Source organism: Bidens hawaiensis, unplaced genomic scaffold (assembly GCF_021521415.1).
Source record: "Bidens hawaiensis isolate Kalapana, Puna unplaced genomic scaffold, B.hawaiensis_p1.1 tig00041865_1, whole genome shotgun sequence".
Taxonomy (NCBI): domain Eukaryota; kingdom Viridiplantae; phylum Streptophyta; class Magnoliopsida; order Asterales; family Asteraceae; genus Bidens; species Bidens hawaiensis.
This window is the reverse complement of record NW_027497423.1, coordinates 27,087-35,220: the sequence shown is the minus strand read 5'-3', so window position 1 is coordinate 35,220 and position 8,134 is coordinate 27,087. Positions and strand designations below refer to the sequence as shown.

At 33.3% G+C, this 8,134-nt stretch overlaps 1 pseudogene across 1 annotated transcript; it reads left to right on the top strand.

The window, feature by feature from the left end:
* Positions 1-2,465: 2,465 nt before the first annotated feature.
* Positions 2,466-6,972, top strand: LOC143593261 (CDPK-related kinase 5-like; annotated as a pseudogene). Its single transcript, XR_013146072.1, has 11 exons — positions 2,466-3,184; positions 3,687-3,817; positions 3,906-3,947; positions 4,056-4,164; positions 4,439-4,517; positions 4,604-4,900; positions 4,980-5,092; positions 5,716-5,823; positions 5,904-5,966; positions 6,063-6,230; positions 6,840-6,972. The product of XR_013146072.1 is annotated as a CDPK-related kinase 5-like (transcript).
* Positions 6,973-8,134: the final 1,162 nt, after the last annotated feature.

Genomic DNA, 8,134 nt, shown 5'->3' with positions numbered 1-8,134 from the left:
TAACTAAAGATTAAATAAAATTATACATATGTGTATAATACGATGTTTTTTTTATTTTTTTAATGAAATCGGAATGAAATATAAGAATTTTGGTTTTTTTACTTTTTTAAAATTTTTGTTATTTTTTGTTTTATGATTTTTTTAAATAATTTTTTCAAATGTGTTTTTAGTGGTTCAAAATGGTTCTCAATTTGCAAATAGTTCTCTTAGAATCCTTACCCTATATATATATATATATTATCTTTGAAATAACTCTCCTTTTGATATATACCCTTTTTCAAATATATTATCCAGAAAAAAAAAGAATATAATAATTTTTAACGTACATTAACATACAAACACATCTATATTCATAAAAGTTAATCTATAAAATCACATCACAAGATCTCGAAATCATCAATATATATCCAATTAATTACTGGTTCACCGAAAAAAATAGATTTAGTTCGTTAATCGATCAATTTTTTTACTTTTCTTCACGAAACCGTTTTTGAGCGTATTATGGATTTCTTTAGCGTATTAATGAAAATCTTATATGGATTTGAGCGTGTTGCATTTTAACATTGAGCGTTTTTAGTTTTTTGGCTCTGAGCGTTTTAGTTTTTTGGCTTTGAGCGTTTTGTGTTTGGCTTGAGCGTGATTTGCGTACGTTTTTGTACGATAAGAATCATTGTACGATAACTTAACCCATATTAATCTTTCAGTTAACGGTATATTTTGTGATTACAGATTATTTCTCAGTTTTAACATGTACATATTTAATATGCAACCCTAGACTAATTACATTAATACTATAATAGTTATTATTACGCCACTCTAGTTTATTTTGTTGTATTGTAATGTTATTTTGTTGTAGTGTAATCTTGAAGGGTTTTCATTCTCCTCAGAATTTGATCACTGTATCTGACTTGGTATCCTGCGTTTGCTCCCAATGTAGCTCTGACTTCTTAATATGCTCATGTAAACGTGTGACCTCCACGTCATGTGAATCAGACTGTTGCCACCCATCTCCTTAGCTCCAACCTTAGCCCAAACCGTCGCCACCCATCTCCTTGTGACCCACCTGACAGTCTGACCGTCGCGTGTCATCTATTGACCCATCCAGAACTCCAACCCTTTAACACGCACAACCCCATGATGTGAGCTCGTAAACGCTCTTGCATCAATTTTATAGTTTTACATGTTATTGATCTCAAGATATGGATATCAAAATATGAATACTTGGACTTTAATTCCTCTAACTTTATTCCAACATTAACGCATCAAATGCATTCCAACTTATATAGAGTAAACGTGACCAATAAATTTGAAGCCAGAACAATTATTTATAATCAACGAGTTAGCCAACCTCATACGTGACTTGTTTATAAAATCATGTTTTCTCTGCTATGATCAAAGTAGCTCAATTCTCTATAATTACATGTTTTACATTTGAGTAAAATAATAATACTAATATAACAAGAATAATAAAAATAATATCTTCAAAGAAAACAACAACAATAATAATAAAAACATTAATAGAAAAACATCAAAAAGCTAGTAACGAAAACAGTCACACAGGGAAGGGGTTGTGGGTTAGAGGAGTAACACGCTGTTTTCCCTTAAAGCATCTCTAACACTCCTTACAAGAAAAAGATCATAAGATTAATGCAGAAGAAAAACGAAAAGGGAAAGATAGACACGCATGACGTTGCGAGGAGAGATTGAGGGTGAATTAAACGGGAACATGAATTCTCAGATAAGAAATAAGGGATGAGCAGAAAAGATAATGATCGCTCATAAGCTTGTAACACATATTAAACCTGTGAATTTCTTGTCGGATCCACGTGAAGGAAGGTCTACTCTCCGACCAGCGGACATCTTGTGTTTGGATGGGCGGGGGGGGGGGGGGGGGGGACATGCTTGTGATCGCTCATAAGCTTGTAACACATATTAAATCCGCTCTTTTCCTCTCGTCATCCCCGCACAACCCCACCCCATCGGATCCTCGTTTTTGGAAGTGAACAAGGTGCAAAGTATTATGGCAACGGAGACGAATATCGGGATATCGATGGTGGCGAAGTTTAGGCATTGGACGGTGACTTGGTTCGAGGGTGGTGGCCGCAGGTGGCGGGGGTTGGTGTCGACAGTTTCTGGTGGCTGCGTTTACTCGATTTATCTTATTTGTTTTATTAATTTATATAAATCCTAAATAAGCTGTTATCTTAGGTAAATTACTTTTAAAAACACTCAAGTAACATGTTATTCAGGTTAAATATCTATGATTGAAACAAATTTAAAAGTTAAGTGACTTGAATAGAACAAAAACTTAAACCAATGATCTAACTGAAACAATCTTAAAACTTGATTACCATTTTATAGAGTAATTCCTTATTTAAAATCTAAAATACTTTTAACTTCACTTAAAATAATAATCTATCTAATCAATGCTACTTTGGACCATCTTGATGTTGTTCAAACTTCAAACAACTATCATTTAATCTCCACTTTCTCATTGGTCAATAATTCCCATTAACCCACATTCCTTTTATCACCACCACCACCACCACCACTTCTCCTTCACCAAACCCCAAACCATTTTCAAAATCTTGATTTCAGGATTTCATAAAAAGCTTCAATCTTTTTCAAAGGGTTATTGTCAATTTGCCAAATGGGTGTTTGCACATCAAAACCCAAACTCTCCGGCCACCGGAACACGAATATTCCGGCCAAAGATTCCGATGAGAATATCAAGAAAGATGAAACTGAAGTGGGTATAAATATAAATACAAATATAAAAAAATCACCTTTTTTTAATTTTTACACTCCAAGTCCAGCACACTATTTGTTCTCAAAGAAATCATCACCAGCAACTAATAATAATAATAATAATAATTCAAATTCAAATTCAAATACACCAAGAAGATTCTTTAAATGCCCATTTCCACCGCCTTCGCCTGCGAAGCATATTAAGGCGTTGGCAAGGCGGCATAAGGCGGCTGCTGCAGCAATACCTGAGGCGGATGAGGCCGAAAGGAATGCGGGTTTGGATAAAAGTTTTGGGTTTTCGAAACATTTTGGGAGTAAATATGAAATTGGTGAAGAAGTGGGAAGAGGGCATTTTGGGCATACTTGTAAAGCTAAGTTCAAGAAAGGTGAATTTAAAGGTCAACAAGTTGCTGTTAAAATTATCCCAAAGTCAAAGGTTTGGTTTAGTTTTTGAATTAAGGTTTTGTTAATTTGTTATGTGTTTAGTTTCGGGATTGGATACATATACTTCTTAACATGAAAACAGTGAGAACAGATTTGCTGTTATTATTAGGTTTGCTATTATAAGTTTTTGCTGTTATTATTTTGTTGCTGCAACCGGTATGTTTTTTTTGTTTGTTATTATATCTTGAATTGGCTTTCAATTTGATCTTAAAAGTTGACTTTTTATCTAGAAGTAATATACATATTTTTACTAGTTTTGACAAATAGTTTGAGGAAGTTGTCAAGTACCTAAAGTACCCTTTAATAGAAGACAAGAAAGAATAACCAAAAGAAGAATCTTTAGGGTGTGATTGTTAAATCAATTAGGTTATTATGAAATTTCTTTAAATGGTAATGTTTCAAATATAGTGAAACATATGGGAGAACTTACATAGATTCTTCTGCACCATGTCAAATAATGTCAAATATAAGTTGAGAACACATTTTTTGTGTAGATGACAACCGCTATAGCGATTGAAGATGTGAGACGGGAAGTAAAGATTTTAAAAGCTTTGTCGGGACATGAAAACCTGGTGAAATTTTACGATGCGTATGAAGACCATGATAATGTCTATGTTGTGATGGAGTAAGTGTTGAAGTTCGATTTTAATTCTAAATTATTTGATACAATGTAAATTAATCTTATGCTTTCTTTCTTTTTATACAATTTTTAGGCTATGTGAAGGAGGGGAGCTTTTGGATAGAATACTTTCAAGGTATGATATCTATTTGATTACTTAAATATATAATATGACATTTTACATTCAGTTTATTCATCCTAAAAGATATTATTTAAATTTTAAAATGTGCATTTGGTTTTGTAGGGGAGGAAAATACCCAGAAGACGATGCTAAGGTTGTGTTAATGCAAATATTAAATGTCGTTGCATTTTGTCATCTTCAAGGTGTTGTGCACCGTGACTTAAAGCCCGAGGTGAGCTAATCGAATCGATCTAGGCCAAAGTCATTACTTTTGTACTGATGATATACGACAAATAAGCTGTTGCGCACAAAAAAATGTTTACAAACATATGGTTTTATGGAAATTTAATGGATATATGTATAGTGAAAATGAATAAATAAGCAAATGTTGGCATTATGGATGTATTTTTATATAAAATCACAAATTACTTAATTTCATCCTCTCAAAAAAGAATTTCAATTTATTCAATAAATCATTATTTAACGGTTTCTTGTTGGTGAATCAGAATTTCTTATTTACATCCAAAGACGAAAACTCACAACTCAAAGCCATAGATTTCGGCTTATCTGATTTCGTAAAACCAGGTACTTTCTATATAGCATACATATGTTTTCACTTTTCACACATATATAATATCTGTTTTTCTGATGCAAGCATATATGTTTTGTAGATGAACGTCTTAATGACATTGTTGGAAGTGCATATTATGTGGCGCCTGAAGTTCTACATAGATCATATAGCACCGAGGCCGATGTATGGAGTATTGGTGTTATAGCATACATTCTATTATGTGGTAGCAGGCCCTTTTGGGCCCGAACTGAATCCGGGATCTTTCGGGCCGTTTTAAAAGCTCATCCAAGTTTTGATGAAGTACCTTGGCCTACATTATCCTTGGAGGCGAAAGATTTTGTTAAACGATTATTAAACAAGGATCCTAGGAAAAGAATGACGGCTGCTCAAGCGTTAAGTACGTGTGTTTTCGTGTTTAGTGTTTAGTGATAATTAAGGTTTGAATGTTTTGAATTGATTAGGATGAAGTTTTGTAGGTCATCCGTGGATTAGAAATACAAATGATGTAAAAGTGCCACTTGATGTCTCGATACTAAGACACATGAAGAGTTATATGCGTTCGTCTGCTCTTCGTAAAGCTGCTATATGGGTAAGTTATTCTTTAAGGGCTGCCTTAACTTATAAACAAATATATGTTAAATTCGATTATGATAACATTATCCTTACATTGATAATATACATGGATATAACTCTTTTGGAGGTTGTTTATATAAAGATATATATAACATTTAGCCCGTTTAACCCATTCACTTAGGTAAATATTTTTGTTTGACCGGTTGAAACACGACCTCTACATACTTTAACAAAGTCAAACTGCTAAATTTTATGAACCAGAAGGGTACATTTCAAATTCAGGATCTCTAGCTTTTCTGTATAGGCGGGCTGGATAACGGTCAAAATGGGTTCGGGTTGGGACAAGTCAAATTTTGTACAGGTCAGGTTGACCCGAAAACCCCCGTTTTGTCCATCCATTTAAAATTTAAATAATTGCTTAATACGTTAATTTTCATATGAAAATATGATAATATTCTCATTCGTTGAAAATAAAGCTTTAAGGAGGTTATATGCATAAAGATAAGCATTTAACCCGCTTGACTCAATCCCTTAGGTAAATATTTATTTTTGGCCCGCTTGAGATTAAAATAACCCAAATCGAACGACTTATATGGTTGAAACGAAGTCACAAATTTGTTTTTTTTTTCTCATTTGCAGGCTTTAGTAAAGACATTAGGTCCCGATGAGTTATTCTATCTAAAGGAGCAATTTTCATTATTAGAACCGAACAAAACCGGATCCATAAGCGTGGAGAATATCAAAACGGTTAGTAATCAACCAAACAAATAAACTTTCTTAAATTTGACCGTCAATCTTGACTCTTTAAATTTCTATGATCTGGTCAGGCCTTGTTGAAGCATGCTACCGAAGCCATGAAGGAGTCACGAGTCCATGATTTTCTAACATCGGTATGATTGTTAAAAAAACAAACTTTAGATGTATTTATTACTCGGTTATATATTATTATCTTTTAGATGATTAGAACATCATTCATATGTATGCAGCTTAATGCACTTCAATATAGAAGAATGGAGTTTGACGAATTTTGTGCAGCCGCATTAAGTGTGCATCAGCTTGAGGCTCTTGATAGATGGGAAGAGATTGCACGTGGCGCATATGAAATATTTGACAAAGATGGGAACAGAGCCATCATGATCGAAGAACTCGCTTCTGTAAGTAATAATATATACTTGTATATAATGCACACACTTCAGAATATTTCTAACATAATGACTTGTTAACTCTTAAATCGGTCAATATTTGTTTTTCGTAAATATGTTAAAGGTCACTTTATTAAAGTTTTACCAACTTAAGAGTTAACACAATAACATGTGATTATTTGGAAAAAAAAATAATCATAAGTCTGCAATTTGGATAACTTTAGGGACCTTAATATTAGTTTAGTGCCTTTTTCGTATATTTTGACAAGTTTAGGGACTTTAATACTCCTAATCATGTTAAGTATAGCTACAAAAATTATTAATAAAAGTATGATCCAATTTTTCTATATAGACAATCTAAGATGTTGTACGCACATAAGTTCTATACTATGCGCGATGGTTCCCTTTTAACCAGTTTTAAAAATTTTGCATGTAACAATAAAATATGACCAAAATCGACCCATTTTAACATACGAGGGTTGATGAACTTGCGATGTATAACTTTCCTAGAAACCTTTTAAATCGTCTTCTTTACACTGATTTAACCCTTGTTTCCACTTTTCTTTTTGGTAAAAGTTTGCATCTTTTTTCTTGATCTTTACCATTATTTTTCCTTTTTAGGAACTTGGTCTCGGGCCATCGGTTCCCGTTCATTCTGTATTGCATGATTGGATCAGGCACACTGATGGAAAGCTTTGGGTTTGTTAAGTTGTTGCATGGTGTATCCAGTCGGACCCTTGCTAAAACACGTTAACACATACATTTGCCGCCATGAATAACCAACCGTGTGTAATGATGATCATGTTGTAAATCTGTAAAATTTAGCCTCTGTGGGTTTGAAGGTGAGAGTAGTATATTTGGTTTATTTATACCTGATTTACTTAGAGATTGAGCAAGAAACTAGGTAGAACATGTATTCAATTGGCAGTGTATTATCAATTATTTCATGTTCTAAGGCAACTATTTAAATCCATTGTGCAACTATTTATGATAACTTACTAAGGATCAATGGCCCAATATTTTCTATTTTTTAATAAGTACAAAACGATTACAATAAAGTGGCAGACAAACAGGCAACATGCAACACCGCAACCCCTTATTAATGATTTTAAAAAGGGCTAATATGGGATAGATAAAGATGTGGACAATAGATAGAAGCATTCTCACCACACAAATAAATATCTATAGGTTGGGTTGGATGTGAATAGATTCATCCTTAGGTCCACATTTTTATATATCCGTGACACTAATGGACAGTGATCACTTCTTTGGTTCTTACTAGATTCTAAAAAAATGTATCATTAGCATCTTAGTTTAAAGAAAAATAGAAATTAATAATTTTGATCTCTCTTGATTGAGTTTATAATTATGTATCTATTAATTTGCAAGTTCTTGGCTACTCATAATGTGTTCGCGTTAAGCGTTCACCTTTTCTTTTAGACGCAGTTCGTATGAGTCTTATTAGTATTACATATTTTCCCGTATATGTCTATTTCATCGCATGTAAAGTGGACAAGACTTCTAATGTTCAAAACACAAAACACAAGGTAATGAAGATCGGGCGTCCACGGTTGCTTACCTATTATGGAAGCGACAACTGGATGACCGTTCCCCCACCCGTGTTACATGTGTTTTTGGTCTATAAATGCAAGTCTTCTACATCATTTATGTTCACCCCATTATGTTCTAACTAAAACACATACATATCTAAAGCATATCTCTCTTGATTCCAACATCATTCAAGCATCAATTTAAGAAGATTTGTTAGTTACTTAGTGATTTGTTAGTGAGTTGTCATCATTGTTGGTGATTGTGAGGGAAACACTATCTTGACATGGTATTTATTCTTGAGTTTAAACACTATCTTGACATGGTGTCATGAGGATTTACTATATTGACATAGTAATAAATGCTTG